The 17,906-nt window shown below is 39.3% G+C and overlaps 1 pseudogene; it reads right to left on the bottom strand.

Annotated features, from left to right (window-relative positions):
* Positions 1-1,816: 1,816 nt before the first annotated feature.
* Positions 1,817-2,886, bottom strand: LOC102023272 (annotated as a pseudogene).
* Between the last annotated feature and the right edge of the window lie 15,020 nt (positions 2,887-17,906).

The following is a 17,906-nucleotide window of genomic DNA, read 5'->3' as shown; positions in this document are numbered from 1 at the left end:
CCCAAAAAGTAAATGTTCTCTCTTCTGAAAAGCAAATTAGAAATCAAATCTCTTTCTCTGAAGATGCATTTGTGAGCAACACAGTAATATTTATTATGACTTCATAGCTTCGAGTTCACAAGAAGACCCACATTAGGAAAAAAATCTTCAATAGTTGACTGCCCATCCAAAGCAAGAATGAGGCAGATAAACCTGAATTTGTTGATATCCTCAAGAATAATCTCAATGACAACAAAATTCAAATCCAGCTCCATTTCTAACTGCATAGATTCCTAACGCACACACACACACACACACACACACACACACAAAATACTATAAAATGAACTTAAGAAATCTGTCCATTGGAAAGATAATACAATTTATTTTAGAGTTTATTAGTCTGCATGGGTAGAGTTTCAGTTTTAGATAAAATTAAAGATCAGAAAAAAGTAAGAAAAAATACTATCTACACAAAGCAACAGAAAGAATCAGAATTATACAAGGATTTAAAAATGACTCTTACTAAATAGTTAAAGGATCTAGTGGAAGAGATAAACAGCTTGCATAAATGCATGAAAAATTACAGCAAAAAGACAAAAATTCTATTCAGTCAAACAAAAATGCTAGACATGAATAACACAGTAATAGAGCTAAGGAATGTGTTTCACAATAGGACAGCCAGGAGCATAGGGTACATCAAAAACATTAACAAAAGTCAAGTACAAAGGAAAAAATTATAACAATAACTCATGGTAAAAGTAATTATTTGTGAAAATCAAAAATTGTGTAATTTATGGGGCATAATGTGTGATATCAATACATGTACGTGGTACCTATTATGTATACAGTAAAAATCTTCTCACAGTATTTCTATATTGTAAAATAGTGCAGGATATTTAGATTTTCCTGGGATATTAATAGTCCACTATAAAAATACTATTTGGTTATTTTCCTGTGAGGGTAAAACAAGATTCCATTTGGTCCTTCTCCACTTACCACTTTCAGGACCCACACAGATATTATGTACATTTTAAGTATCTCTGCACAAAAACATTTTGATCAACCTTAAATAAGAATACTCTCCTGAGAATGCTAGCACACAATTGCTGCATGTGGTTCACAGATAAAGCATTTTATTTTAAATGAGTCTTCCAATGTTAAAATGAATTTTGTTCCCAGTGAGGACATCAAAAACATTTTCAAACTGTGGGTGAATAAAGAATAGTTCCCCCCCCAAAAAAAGAATAGCTCCAAGATAAAAACCTCTGCATAGGTACATGGCTATGAACATTATGACAAACTGATTGCTATACACAATAAAACCGAAATTGAGTAAATGTGGAAGCTTCTATTACAGAAACTCTTATCTCCTCTGAATATACTGCTCAGGAAAACACACCCATATCAACACAAACCCTCAGCTTCCTTCTCGCCAGTACATGTTACATCAAGTCCCTCCTGTTGTCAAGGCAATGCCTGTCATACTAAGCTGAGTGGAGAGCACCCAGGCAAAGCTCTTTTATCTAGTAATGTTTATGGCCAGCAAGCTATCATTCTATCAGTCTCGATGTTAACCTAGAGCATTGTCCTAATAGTTGCTGCCAGGTCCCTTTCACTTATTTATCTTTAGACTTTAAATCATGGGTTCCAAATGGGCATTTAAATGGCATAAAAGAGGCAGGGTATGGTGGGGCATGCCTATAATCCCAGCACTTAGGGGCTGAGGCAAGAGGATTGCCGTAAGTTTGAGGACGATGTGGGCTGCATAGTGACTTCAAGGCGAGCCTGAACTATATAGCAAAACCCTGCCTCAAAATGAAATAAAATAAAATAAAATGGCATAGAAGAGAGAGATCAACTTCTCTTGAAGGGCAGAGGGGCTGGGGTGGGGCTGGATGTAGGAGAAAATGGCCATGCCGTAGCACAGGACAACCACAGTGAGGTGCGAGGCACAGGTGTGGAAGGCTTTCCTCCTCCCCTCTCTGGACTGGATCTTTAGGATGGTGGAGGTGATCTAGATGTAGGACAAGAGTACCAGAAAGGAGGGGATCATCAGCAGGACAGTGCTAGAAATCATGATGTCTATTTCACTGAAGGAGGTGTCCACACAGGCCAGCCTGATCACAGCTAGGAGTTCACAGGATGTATGATCAATGTACTTGTTTGTGCACATGGGCAGCTGAAATGTGATAGTAATATGCAGGAGAGAGTTCATAGAGTCACTGACCCAGGATGTGATGGCCAACTTACTGCACAGTCTTGCATGCATGATGACCTCAGGGGATCACACACTGCCACGTAACAGTCATAAGCTGTGGGGAGACCCTGAAGCTGGAAATTGATCACATGTGCAGAAGCAAGGCAAGGTTGGTCCCAGAATGCGAGGTGCTCAAGCACGCCAGGCAAAGTTGCTAGGCAGAGGGGTTGAAACTGACATCAACTGCCTGAGAGTAATAAATAAACATGCTACAGTGGCTGAGCAGTTTCTTTCCTCCCATCCGGTGAGACACTCCACCTGAACTCAGCCTTGTCTCTTATCTTTATTTCTTCAGCCTCTCTCCATCCTCCCTCCCGCCTTCCCCCCACCAACTTCAAGAGCCACATGGGAAACACCAATAGGCCGTCACTGCCAGAAGAACAAACTAAACCCCACCTAAACCCAGGGAGAAAAACAACTGAGCTGCACAGCTCACGAATGGGATTGCTTTATGTTCTGCCAGAAAACGCCAGCAGCTGAGGGACTATGCTGGTGGCATAAGACACATCCACAAAGGAGAGGCTGGTGAGAAAGAAATACATGGGCATGTGGAGTCTGCTGTCCAGTCTGATCAGAAGAACAATGAGGAAGTTCCCCAGCACTGTCCCCAGGTACAAGACCAAGAATAGGACAAAGGAGACTTGCATGTCCTGTTACTAGATAATCCAAGGAAAATAAATACTCTCTCTCACTCACATCTGGTCATCTGGTTCCACCTAGAATGGTATGGTTATTAGTTTGCAGATACAGTCGTAAAAACTAAGTTATCAAGTCAGAGAATCATAATAATAACTTCTTGGGAATATTACTAAATGTGGTCTTTCAACATTAGCCAAATGCTTCCAATGATTTGGACAGAAAACAATCTAGATTCTAGTCAATAATCTATTTTCTCACCAGAGAGACAGTAGTGCTTTCATAAAGATAAAGTTTGGTCTCAGGAAGGTGAGTAAAGCCTGTAAATAATATAGTGCAATTTTTGAAAGCTCTATATCTTTTCTCACTTTCCTTAAAATCCAGGGTAGGGTGGTTTCATTCTTGTGATGCTGGTGAGGTGGTAGGGTAGAAAGTTCCAAGCTGTGTTGTATTAGTCATTTTCCTATGCTGAGACACAATAGCTGACACCTGCAACTTAAAGAGGATGACGTTCATTTTGGCTCACGGTTTCTGTGCATTCAATCTGTTGTAGTCTAACACCAAGGCAGAAGAAAGCAGCTTAGCCCAGGGCAACCAGAAAGCAGGGAAAGAAAGGAGGAACCAGGGTCAAGTGTATACCCACCACATCCTCCAACTTGGCCCCACCTCTTAACAGCAGGTTCAGTTATGAATTCGGTATAGCGCCCCCTATGATCTTGTTACTTTCCAAAAATCCCATCTCTGAACACGTGAAAATGGGGGAACATTTTATATCTGAACCATAACATCTGTTTACCCTCCTATATTTGGATCTTGAATGCCTTCCAAAGATTAATGTCCTAACAGCTTGTTCTTCTTTTTGTTTTGTTTTGTTTTGTTTTGGTACCAGGAATCGAACTCAAGATCTTGTGCTTGCCAGGCAGGCATTGTGCCACTGAGTCATATATCCTTGGCCCCATCAGCTTGCTCTTTGGGCTGGTTTTATGGGAGGTAGTAAATCTTTAGAAGACGGGCCCTACTGGATGTTCCCTAGGAGATTGGAGGTATGCCCTTGGAAAGGATTGTGGGATCCTATACCTCTCTTTTCTCTCTTTGCTCCCTGGTTCATGATGTAAACAAGCTTGCTCTACCATGTACTCTTGCCATAATGTGCTGCTTCATCACAGGCCAAAAAGCAATGCCTCCAACTGCTCATGGATTGGAAACTCCAAAACAGTGACCCAAACTCAATTATTTATCTCTGGAACTCTTTTATAGTGACAGAAAAGCTAACCTCCTCCATATATATATACATAGATCAGAGCATTGTCTGAAAATTCCAACACGTGGAAGCAAACCTGAGGCATCCAGGTAATCCACATACTCTATGAAATCTAAATTAGAAGGTAATAAAAATTGTCTTAGCAGAACAATACCATCTCTCTTTCTCCCCAGTTCAGTACAATGCCACATGGAGAGGATATTCCTGCCCTGAAATTTTTTTTTTTGCTTTAAATCTTTTTAAGTTTCTTTTCCTTTTTATTAGCACATGTTCCCAGTACATAATGCTTGCATTCCTTGTCTGGAATTGGTGCTTGTACATAACACATCTTAATTCTTGTTTTAACCCCTTTTCCTCCTGCCTTCCATCTCTTGATTCCATTCCCACTTGAGAAAGATGCATTCCTCACTTCTTGTTGTCAATTGTTTATCTTGCTCTTTATTTTAATTTGTGTTTCTCATCTAAGAGAAGCTATGAGATATATAAGCTTGGGAGACTGGTTTATTTCATTTAACATCATGTTTTCAAGGTGCATCCATTTTCCTACAAATGACCTAACTTTATCTTTCTGTATGGTACAGCAGTAGTCCACTGTGGACTACCTTTTCTTTATCCATTCATCCATTGATGGGCATATAGGTCACTTCCAAGATTTAGTTATGAATTGTGATACTGTAAACATGAGTATGTGTGCATCACTATAACATGAAGCCTTTAACTCCTTCATGAAGATACTTAGTTAGAAGAGGAATAGCTGGGTCATATGGAATTTTTGCCTTCAATTGTTTGGGGATTCTCTGTACTGATTTCCATAAGCTGTTCTAGTTTACATTCCCACCAACAATACTGAATTGTTATTTTTCCTTTGAAACCTTGAATGCATTTGTTATTATTTGTTTTCTTGCCACCTACCCTCTCTAATATTACAGGATGTTTCCTTAGCAGCTTATTGTAGGCTCACTTTACAGGGACTACTGGGCGTAATGTCATAACTAGACCACCCAAGGTGAGGTAGAAAGAAAACAGTGACCAGCATGTAGATCTTGATGCTACCTTTACATTTCTATTAGCTGGGGCATCCAATCAGTGATGCCAGCTGATGTAATAGTCCATTCTCAAAGCTTAACTTGTTGCTGGCAGAAGCACAGTGGGAAGTTTAGCCTAATGTAAGTCCATGACAGCCAGTTAGTCTCCATGTTCAACCTCAAAAACATCCCTCAAGATATGACTCAGAAAAGCAGACAACCTCTTCTGCACATGTCACAGAATTATGGACGCTAGACCTACCTAACACTGGAAGTCAAGCAGCAGCCTCATTCAGCCCGAAATCCCATGCAACAGTACTGCCTAGGCACAGAAATTCCCACATCCACAGAGATCAGAAAAACATATGGGTTCAATATCTTTGACCTAAGACATCAAACACCTGCTCACCTAAGCCAAAACTCTACTCCAAAGCTCCACCTTCACAGATAAGCAATTTTCAATCATGCAGTGCTAAAGGGCAGCTATTTTCCTGCTGTGTTTTTATGAGACCACATGCAAAAACTAGAAACATAAAAGGAGCAAGTAAGAATAAGGCAACAGAATGGTAGAAAAATGAAACATACATGATGCCACTCTTAACCTTTCCCACCAAAGACTGAAGAGACAAAATTCTCAAAAAGACTTAAAGTTACCAATGACCCATCTCTTCCAACCAGGATTCACCTTCCAACAGCACACTGAGTTATAAGCCCATCAGTGGATCAATCCCCTGGGGAGTATCCTGTTCCCACAATCCAATCACCTCTTCCAAAGACCCACCAATGCATGCATGAGGCCTTGGGGGAAACATTTAAATATAAACTATAATAGTTCATTATGATTTTTGCTTAAATAAGAATAACTAGTCTTGAAATTCCATGACTTTCTCTGTTAGGCATAGAGACAATGTTATCTGGGTGATATGAGGAAGTCCTAACTACACAAGCAGAACATATGAAGGTAAGTGTTTCTTTCATGTTAATGAAGTTTATTGAAAGGGGAGCAGATAAAAGTACATTAGCAGTTGAAGACTTCAACATGCCTCTTCAGGTAATCAGTAGAATAGGTATGCAGAAAATCTGTAAGGATAAAGAATATGTGTAGTACTACCAAACAGCCCAATGGAACTGCCATTTATTGAATGCCCCATTCAACAACAGAACATGTAATATTGTCAAGAGTACATAGAACATTAACCGAGGTAGACTATATGCTAAACCACAAAACAAAATTTGAAGTTAAAAACAAAGTATGTTCTCTGACAATGACAGATTCAAGTAGGAATTTAAAACAAAAAGTCATACATAAAAATTCAAATATTAGAAAATTAGCAAATTAGACAAACCACTCCTACATGATACACGAATTATAGAGGAAATTTAAAGAGAAATTTTTAAATATGTTAAATTGAGTGCAAATGAAACCAAATATGATCATTTGTAAGAGAACACAAAATACTCCTTAGAGGAAAGTTTAGGGCATTAAAAGCGTGTATTAGAAAAGAAAATAGGTCCCAAACCTGTCATTATAATTTCTAATTTAAAAAAAAAAAAGAGAAAAAGCAAATTAAACCCAAACAAGCAGAGGGGATACAAAGCAATTTTGTAAAAACACTTTCATAACAGAAGAACAGGGAACATTTGAGAACTGATTTTATGCAGCACACATTATTCTGATACCACAAAAACAAGACTCTGTCATGGAAAGAAAAACTGTAGTGCAAAATCTCTATAAAGAACAAAGATATAAAAATCATTAATGAAATAGTGAGGAATTAAATCAGGGATTATGGAATTAAATGAATACCTGAAAATTAATCAATATAGCTCACCACATCAATAGGTTCAAGAAAATACATGATTGCTTCAGTAGGTGCATAGCCACAGAAAAAAATCTGTATAGTTATTATATTTAACACTGAACATTGTGACATTTAAGCTTTGCTGTTGGTTTGGCTGAATTTAGAGACTCCCGGAGAGGTATTTGGCTCAAGGGGTCGCTAAACTCTTTGGTAGGTTAGACCACTGAGATACAGTTGATTGTCTCTCTCAGGAGGTCATGACTAGTTGAAGGTGAGTCCTTGGATGAAGGAATCATGGGATGTATAGAGAAGGGTAGCAGGAGGAGTCACAGAAATAAAGATGTAGCATCTTCATTTATTGTCCTCCTTGATGTGTCCATGTGTACTTGTATTTTGGAGAGTGATTTCTTTGTCCTTCTCCTTTCTCTCATGACTTTGTTTGGGTTTGCTCCTGAAGAATATTTTCCAGATGAGTCCAGGGTTACAGAATATCCAGATGGGACTTGGACATTCTAGGAAAAAAAATGGCATTCGTTTAGGAAATGCAATCTTGGAGATGAGAAGGGTACTACCTGCTAGTTGTGCTTTGTTTTACATGGGACCCTTTCACGAGAAGGGGTGGTTAATGAAAGACGTAAATACATTGATTTGGAGTGGACAAAGGGGTGAGGACAGCATGTCATGATCCAGTTTTCTTTGTTTGTCTGTCTGTTTTGCCCAGTGTCTACATGTTTCTTTCTTGCCTGAGGCCTCCAGGCTCAGGAGAGGCTCAAATATTCTCAGCATCCCCAGCATTAGGGAACAGGCTCTTTCACTGAGATGCTTTCCTACCAGAATTTGGCATAAGGACTCTGGATGAAAGATGGAGTTGCTGCCCAGAATTAAATTTGGCAAGGCTGGCCCTGGAGCTCAGTTTACAGAATCAGTAACAACACACTTCTAGCAGTGTTCAAAGCACTGGGAACGTGAACATCATATACTGCATTGTTTGGGTTGTGAGGAGACCACAGCGATGCCTTCATGGAACCAGCTGTGCAGAATGATTTTTTTTTTGAGACAGAGTATTGTTATGCAATTCAGGCTGGCCTTGAGCTCACTTTGTAGCCCAGGCTGGCCTCCAGCTTGCAGTGATCCTCCTGCTTCAGCCTCCCGAGTGCTGGGATTACAGATGTGTGCCACCATGCCTGGCTCGTGCAGAACAATTTGTGAATGTGCAAACAGTAAGCAGAAACATGGAAATGATGCCCAGGATTTGGAGGAAGATTTATTTACCTCCACAGGCTCTGATTGGGATCATTCCCAGAATATCAGGACCTGATCTCTGGTGGTCCAGGGCTTGTATGAGATAAGCAAGCAGGAAGTACAGAGGCAGAATGGCTTGTCAATTGAGGACTGGTTTATACAATGTGCATCATAGTGACCAGCTATGCATCACAGTGACCAGCCATTTCTAAGAGACAGGAGCAACCAGAAGTGGAACAGGAACTATTACCCTGGCAACTGAGAAACTGAAGTATACTGGCTGGGGTGGGATGCATGTTCTGCTACAAATGCTTTTCTAACATTGGTCAACTCTATGCCTGATTCCCAGAGGTTAGCAGCCCCTACTAAAATGTATTTCATGCTCAATTAGCCAAAGTTTGTATCTATTGCTTACAACTACAATAGTAGTTGATGATGATGATTTATAAACACTTGGAAAATAAAAGAACTGGCGTAATAAATTTTTTTGTGGGTTTTTTTTCATTTTTCAGTTTACCTAATGTAACAGAAGGATGAAAACTCAGTTTTTATTTTTTTGCTTATTCATCTGATTTTTCTTTAGAAACTTAGCTCAAGCTGGAAACAGGAGAAAAAGACCTTCAAAGAATGACTCCTAAAATCAACCCTTGGAATTCCAGGGCATCGGTGTCACCTGACTCTGCTCTGTGCGGATTTACCTCAGCTTTGCCCTATAAAAGGAGGACTCATCTCAGATAACTAGGACAAGGACTTCAAGGTTATTGGCAGTTGCCTCTCTGGACAGTCTCTAAAGCCAGTTCTCTGTCCCTCTGAGTCAATTTTCCTAACTAAAGCCCTCAGAGCTAGTTTTTGGAAGATGTGTTTGAGTTGATTTTCCAACTACCTTGTTTCTTCAAGAAAATCTTAGTAGCTCACCCTCTCTTTCCATTCTATGTTTTTGCTCTACTGCCTGAAACTCAAAAGGAGGCTTCTTAGATATATAGAGGGAGATTATTTTTGAAAATGATCACCTAGTGTTTTCCAGCCCTAAAAGCCTTTGGGTTTTCTTGTTTTTGCTATTCAAAGATATGAGATGCAACTGATTTCCTTTTCCCAAAGGTTTCTTTTCTGACCTACATGATAAAAAATTCCTTGGTATTTATGAACAATGCACTTCAAAAGTATTACTAACTTATGACTTCTGTAAATTTTTCATGATACCAATTCCATAGAAACTCCATCTATAAGTTTGGATCCGTCAGTAACAAAACATTCTAACATAATATTCAGATGCTATTTTTAAATTAGCAGGTTCAATTTCATTTCCCTAGTTGATCTAAGAACTCATGAAATGTTAAGATAGTGGGAGAAAGGGAAGTGAAAGAATTTGGAATTTATTTGGAAGGTAAAAGTGATGTTATTACACACCAAGCTGGCCTGCATCAGAAAATTCTCTGCCTGAGTCTCCGGCTTCTCTCTTGGCGAGGTGTATGTACGTTTCTTCACCTTACCTCCCGACTTTTCTTCCTCTCTCAGTTCTTGGTACTCCCAGGCCACTGTCTCCTCAAAATTTCTGCAGGGGCTGGCCTCTGTATGGAGACCCTCTTTGATAGATACTCTAAGGTTCATTCTGCATCTCCTTCAAAGTTTTGCCCAAATTAATTTTCTCACAAGATAATCAAAATCATCCTAATCTCTGCAAATTTGATTTTTTCTAAACTCCTTTATTTTTTTCCATAGACTTTTCACTTTCTAATGCATCTTAAAATTCATTTGCATTTTAATTAGTATTGTGCTTATTTTTCGGTTACCAACAGTTCGGTTACCAATGAAGAAAAAGGTTTTAGTTTGTTTTGTTCTCTCATCTGTCACTAGCTCCTAGAAAATCCATGGCCTACGTAATTGCACAACAAAGGGCCGGGGATATAGCTCAGTGGTCTAAGCACCTGCCTGGCAAGCGCAAGGTCCTGAGTTCGATTCCTGGTACCAAAAAAGAAAACAAACAAACCATAATTGCACAACAAGCAGTAAATGGAGGAATGAAGAAATAAAGAAGCACCTTTTAAAAAGTTTGCCACATTGTACTAAAAATGAGGCTATTCAAATACCAAAAATTTTCACTTACCTGTAGGTTTCATATGAACTTTGCTCTCTTGGTGCATTTCTTTCCATGTTCCTCATGGTGGTGCATGCCAGAGACAATGGCCTACATTCATGGAACTAGAAAAAAACTCAATTTCTAAAGCATTTTTTCACTCTCTTCTAAACTTTTTCAGTCACAGATTGAGGCATTTGCTGAGAAAGAACATCTTATATCCAATAAGGAAAATTAAATGGAAACTACAAGTCCATTGAAGAGTGAAATAATCCAGACTCTAATTTTAAATATACACCTGTTACACGTTACATAGCAAAAGCAACAGTGTCCTGCTTTTGAATGGCAAAGAAAGAGGGTTTGCGTTGCGACACATCTGGAAAATTAGTTCTAGACTTAGAAATCTAGAGTGTAATGTTGATTTGCCTGTATGTGATTAACTCGAACATTTTAACCTGATGTGCCTCCATAACTCAAAACAACTAACATTCGTTAATGTTTTCTTTTCCAGTGAGATGTAACTTGCATACAATGAAATGAATGGATTCAGGTGTTCAGGACTTCAGGCTTTATGTTGCATAGACCCAAAAAATCTCCATTCAACACAAGACTTAAAATTTCCAACCCCAAACTCCCTTTATACTTCATGCCCTTTTCTAGCCAAAATACTCCACAAAGGTCACATCTTTCTGATTTTTTTTTTTTTTTTGGTTTTTTTCTCCGGTACCGGGAACCGAACTCACGACCTTGCGCTTGCCAGGCAGGCGCTTTTGCTGCTGAGCTAAATCCCCAGCCCCCATCTTTCTGATTTTTGTTTTAGTAGATAATAGTCTTCCTTTTCTTATACTTCAGATAATTTTGCAAAATATGGTACACATTCTCCCTTTTATTTCTCAGTACAAGATATCAAAAAGAACCATTCCTGTTGTTGCTACAGTATCTTGTTCTCCTTTATTATCACAGAATACTTTAGGGGCATACCAAATACTATTTATATGTTTCCCGTTCAGGGCTACCTAAGTATATGAAGAAAGTAGCTGCAAACATTCTTGTTCAAGTCTTTTTACAGATAGATGCTGTTATGGTTGATACACTGTGTCAACTTGAGAAGTTTAGAAGCTTAACTAAGTAACTCAGCAGTTCTACATCCTGGGGTATACAGACCATGCCCTTACAGCTCTAAAATGTTGTTCATTGCCTCAGTTTGAGAAATTTGGAAGTGACTGACTCATCAGGGGGCCAGAGTTCTCACTTTGTAAACATCCTCATCCCATGCAAGAGGAGGGCAGGGAGATGGTGTGAGTGCTACACCCACCAGAGGTGGGGAGTAGCCTGCTTACAATATAAGGGAGGAAAAGAGACTTGCCTCATCTACTTGCTCTTGTTTCTTTGCTGTCTTCTGCCTCCTTGAACTGCGGTGCCATGCCATGCCTCCCTTCCTTTGAGCCAGCTGATTATGGACTGAAACCTCCACAAACCCTGAGCTAAATAAACCTTTCCTTCATTAATTTTGGATGTCAGGTGTTTTGTCTCAGCAGCTAGAAAAAAATAACTAAGACAGATGCTTTAATTTCCTTGGGGTAAATATTATGGCTAGTTTCTAGAATATGCTTGTGTTGTCTGTGTGTATGTAGATATACATGTAGAGACAGAGACAAGAGCTGATTTGGGAGAACATGCTAAACGATATGACAACTTGCCTGTGCATTTTACACTCCCATCAGCACTAAAAGCACGTCAAGTTGTTCCACATACTTGCACACACATGGTGTTGTCATCTTTTTCATAGAATGATTCTAGTCTATGGAAATGGTATCTCACTGTGATTTTTTTTCAGTGTAGAGAATGAACCAAGGGCCTTTGCACTGAGCTACATTCCCAGCTCTTTCGTGTTTTTTTTTTTTTTTTAAATTTTGAGACAGGGTCTCACTAGCTCCCTAAACTGCCCAGGCAGGTCTGGCAGCCGTCTTGCCACGGGCTCCCATGTGTCACCATGCCTAGTGATGTGACATTAATTTGTATTTCCTGGATGGCAAATGACATTAAGTATCTTTTCATCATGTGCTTCTGGGTGATTTCTATTTTTTTTTTTTCAAACAAAATGAGTTTAAACTTCTTCCTATTTTTCTCGAGTTTTTTGTCTTCTTAATTAATTTGTTAGGGCTACATCTATATTTTAGGTATATTTACATTCTGTTGTCAGAAATAGAAACACAAATATAGGTTTATACGCAGACACCTAGAAAATATTTTTATCTCATCACAACCTAACATTTCTTTTTCTTAAGAGCCACCTTTAATGAGCAAAAGGTTTGCACTTTGATAAAGTGTTAAATAAATGTCATCTTTTTCATAAATAACGCATATATTCTCTCTAAAAAGTCTTTGTGTACTGCAAGATCTTAAAAATATCCTCATATATTTTCTTACACAGGTGTTGTCACTTTAGCTTTACACTTAGATTTATAATCAAGTCTCAGGTTATTTATTGTGTGTGGTGTAGGTAAGGACTTTATGACTCCAGTGCAAGGATGCTGAAGTCCTTCATCTAAATGACATTAAAATGTGTTATGTACGTATACCAAATTCCCACAAGGAATGTAAACATCATGTACTGAATACACATACTAATAAAAATAATGTTATCAACAACCACAACAAACAATGCTTCAGAGCTAAAAAGAAAGTAAATACAAGGATGAAAAAAATGGCATAGTAATTGCATATAACCTACTCCCAAACTCCTGGTTTTTTGTTTTGTTTTCATTGGTTTGGGGTTTTTTGTTATTATTACTGTTTGCTGTTTTTTGGTTTTGCTTTGTTTTTTGTTTTGTGACTAGGTTTCACTTATTTGCTTCAGACTGACCTTGACCCCACTAGGTAGCCCAGGATGGGCTCAAAGACAAGAACCTGTTGCTTTAGTCTTCCAAGTGCGGGGACTACGGGCATGTGCCTCTGCACCTGCCACCTTCTGTATACTTTAAATCACCTCTCGATCACTCATAACAGACAATACCTGTAAATGTTATGTGAATAGTTGTCCTATTGCCTTGTTTTGGGAATAATGACAAGGAAAAACATCTCTAAATGTTCAGTAAAGGTGTAAATTTTTCCTAAACATTTTCAGTTCACATTGGTTGAAATCCATGTCAATGGAAGTCTGCAGACATGGAGGGTTGATCACACTGTACAAGGCAATTCCCATCAGTCAGACCAGAAAGAAGGTCACAATCCTTGAGCCGCCGGGTACAGTACTCAAGACATCTTGCCTCGGTAGTGGCAATCAATAATCAGCCCTAGAGTAAACGTCACTGTGGTCTTACCTAACAAATTTGAAAAGCAAGATCCAAAAGGATGAAATGTATCCCAAGTAATTTAACTGTATCCCAGAACAAAGCTCATAATTATTCAGAGTAGCACCAAAGCAAACAAACAGAGAAGGACTAAACACAATAAAATTCACAATGTATATAAAGGGGCATGATAATATTTTAAGAAGAAATAAAAAGAAAGGCAGTAAATGTCACAGAAGACACACACGAGCACTGTGGGCTCAGTCCCCCACAAATAGGGAACATTACCTGGCTTATTTTTTTTTTGTTTGTTTGTTTTTTGTTTTTCTCCGGTACCGGGAACTGAGCTCACGACCTTGCGCTTGCCAGGCAGGCGCTTTGCCGCTGAGCTAAATCCCCAGCCCCTAGCTGGCTTATCTTGAGCCTAGATATCCACCCAAAAAACCCATATTATGTAGATAAATTTAAAATAACATTTACAATGCACTGGAAAATGGTTTTGCTGATATTTTTGAAAACATTATAAACTTGCCCATATCACTGTTTCATTTTATAGCCTTGAGTGAATCATTTAACCTCCATGAGCCCTACTTTATTCATAGGTAACCTGGAGAGAATGACATCTACCTCATCATTTTGTGTGAGAAAAAGCAGCTATGCATGTTGAATTCTTAGCGAGGAGCTAAGGCTATCAGACAAGCAAAAAATAGTAGCCATTTTAAAAAATAACTTTTACGTATAGTATTTATTACCTAATATATATTACTGCGCTCATGCTTTAAATTGTTGATTATCTGTCTTTTCTCAAAATAGCAGGAATGCTTGCTTGTTCACTGATACATTCCCAATGCCCACATCCCTGCCTGGTATACGACGTGCAAAAATTATGTTTTAGAGGTGTACGTGGCCATAAAGGGATAATACAAGGAAATCATGAGATGAAATGACCCTGTATCCTTATTACAGTTGTTATGCAAATCTACACACATGATAAAAATGACATAAAACCACGTATGCATAAATGAGTACATATGAAAACAGATGAAATTTGTAAAACTTCTGTAGACCTTAGGGATGTTTTCTGCTTGTGATATGTATTATAATTGCACAAGCTGGGTAAAAAATAAGGGAAAGTGCACAGGACGCCCCTATACATTTTCTTTGCAATTTATTTCAAACTAAAACATTTAACAGTTGTTGAACAAATTAATAAGGCAGTTTGTTTGTAGACAAACTAAAGCACCCTTTAACAAAACTAAAATATTTTCAATGATTTTGTGATGTCTTTCACAGCCTTATGAACAAATTAATTGACAAGTATATCTTTGCAATAGCAAGCTAAAAAGGAAGAGGTAAATATTTTATAATATTTACAGTAGATTTTGGGGGGCTCTTGAAATAAAGATTTATTTTCATCTACCTTATCTTTAAATTCTTACAAAAAAATTAACATTAATGCTTCATTTGTTCCTTTATTTTTCCTGTAGCTATTCACCCAGTCTCATACCCCATGAAGAGGCCTTCACATAACCCCTGCAATGGAAAGGCACTCCCTCTCCTCCAACCCCAGCCACCTAAGCAACGCCCCTATTTGCTCTAAGATGGAACAATATCCAGGGAGCATAGTTTACTATGCATATGATTAGGGAAGCTGCTTTGAGACTTTCTGATAAAAATAGCCTCTCTAGAAAACCAATGTAAACCTCCTGCCTCCCTCCTTCCATTGTAATGGCTGATTTGTCCAGCTTAGCATTTGACGATCATTGAAACAGATTTGCTTTTCCGCTCGTTTGTCTAAAGGAAACATTTCCCTTGGTGCCACCCACTTGCAGCGGAAAGAGACGCTCAAAGAGCAGGGGCTCTTAATGTCATTGCACAATCCAGGCCGTGACTAATTCTTTCCATTCCTAAAAGGCAGCCTGGCTTTCAAATATTAAACGGCATTTATTCATTTTAATGCAAAAAAAAAAAAAAAGCCCTCCTTCCTTCTCCCTTATGCTTCCTTACCTAAAACTCACGAATGATCATTTTCAGCGGCCTATTGGAACAAGCAGCTTCCGAGGGTGTTGCTGGTGGCACTTGAGTGACGAGCATCAGAACCAAAGTCCAAGAAAGAACTTAATAAAAATAAATAAATAGAGGACCAAGGGATGGAGGGAGGGGAGAGGGAAAGGAGGAGAAGGGGAAGAACAAAGAATTAAGACTTGCTCTGTATGTACATCAACTCCCCACAGTAAATGCGAGCATGATGGGTTTTTTTTTTTTTTTTTTTTTTGGTTTTTCTCCGGTACCAGGAACTGAACTCACGACCTTGTGCTTGCCAGGCAGGTGCTTTGCCTCTGAGCTAAATCCCCAGCCCCTGAGAGCCTGATGGATTGCAGACACATACTGATAAAAATAAATATGTAGACAAACTAAAGCACATTTTAGCAAAACTAAAATATTTTCAATGATTTTGTGATTTCTTTCACAGCCCTATGAATTTCCTGGCATGAAATCTCCATAAGATGTTAAGGATAAGCCCCACTGAATCAGCAGCACCCACATGGCAAAGCTTCAACCACCTGGACCTCCAGTTCAGCCCAGAAGGAAAGAAAGAGACTTCTGTGGGAAGTAACTCTCCTTTCTGTGTTCTTTCCCTATCCTACTTCTTAAATGTCTAAGCTGTTTGTCTTGTCTTTATAGCTCTGTAGGTGAATCTTACTCTAAGCACATTCTAAGCTGGAACTGTAGAACGGATAAGAGAGTTTTTGCCTCTGAGAGTTTCAGGAACAAGGTGAGCTTAGCTTACCTTACCAGGATGCAGGGCAGATGGTCAGCTCCTTGAGTGGGGGCAGAGAGGAAAGCCATCGTAAAGAGTGGATGAGGCTGGGCTTTTGACAATGTGTGGAACACAGAGAGGTGTGAACTTGTCTCAGTTACTTTTCTCTCCTTGCTGAGACAAAATACCAGGCACCCAAAGTTAAAGAAGGAAAGGTTTATTGAGCTCATAGTTTGTGGAGGTTTTAGTCCATCATCGTCTGGCTCCAAAGCAGGGTGGCACATGGCAGAGAGGCAACTGTGCATGGTGGCAGGATAGCAGAAGACAACAAAAGCAGCAAGAGCAAAAGGAGGAAGCCTCTTTCTGCCCCTTTTATCTGCTGGGATTAGGGTGGTGCCAGTCCAATCAGTGGACTAATTCAGCAGTCACTCACTCTTAATCCCAGCACCTTTAATCTCAGCATCACCCTACGAATCAATGGCAAACTCTAGATTCAGCTGCCTCTGAAAAAAACCCTATCTAAAAGTGCATGAGGCTTTCAGGGAACATCCAGACACAAACCATAACAGAAACTATGAGACCAAAGGTGGCAACAATTTCTGCCATGCTTAGGTTTCCATTTTTCTCTTCTCAGAATTTCACAGTCCTGACCTATTGCTGTCGATCTGTGCTGTGTTGAAAGGGACTCCTTTCCACTCCAAAAACTTTGATGCCGATAAAAAGTAAAAGGATTGTCCCATATCACATAGGAAGTAATGACAGAACTCCCCATATTCTTTCCTGTTACCTGTTCTTTCCATCACCCAGAGCTTAGCACTGTCAGCCACATGGGCTCCTCTGGGGTCCCCCACCTAGCATTCTGTCTTGGCACACAGGCCTGGGTGCAGGCTCAGCTGCTGGTGGCAGACAGAAGAAGACACAGTCCTACCTCTTTGGTCTGTTCCTCCCACTTCACTTCCCTTCACGGTCCTCCTCTCTCTTTTGAAAGTCAAAGTTACATATTTTATTTAAATCTCCAACAATGTGATACGTTGACAAGTAATTCTAATATGTGTATGTAATATTGTTTTGATACAGCATAAAAGGGTTTTTCTTGTTAGTCTTCACACAAAGATTTGTGCAAGCCCAGGGAGATAAGCTTTCTGCACATTCATGAGGTGAGATGTTGGGAAACAATGGTGCAGTGCTCCTGCATGTAGATCGAGAACAAACTGTACTGTAGATCAAAGAAGAAGAAGGGAGGAAATGTTCTGATAAATAAATGACAACTGACATGATGCAAAAATTATGCAAGAAGGCCAGGTATGTGGACTTAGTGATGTCATTGCCACTACCTTTGGAAAAAGTGACTTTTTAGGCTCATAAGATTGGGTTCAGTCAATTAGAAGAGCATTATAGAAATGCATTATTGAAGAGCTAATGAGTTTTTGCTAAAGAAATGACTACTGTCAACTGCCAGGTGGACACCACATTAATCAAGTAGTGAGAGGGGCTGGGGATTTAGCTCAGCGGCAAAAGCGCCTGCCTGGCAAGCGCAAGGTCGTGAGTTCGGTTCCCGGTACCGGAGAAAAAA

This window comes from Chinchilla lanigera, unplaced genomic scaffold (assembly GCF_000276665.1).
Source record: "Chinchilla lanigera isolate Chin_1 unplaced genomic scaffold, ChiLan1.0 scaffold00090, whole genome shotgun sequence".
Taxonomy (NCBI): Eukaryota; Metazoa; Chordata; class Mammalia; order Rodentia; family Chinchillidae; genus Chinchilla; species Chinchilla lanigera.
This window is presented reverse-complemented; position numbering and strand designations above follow the sequence as displayed.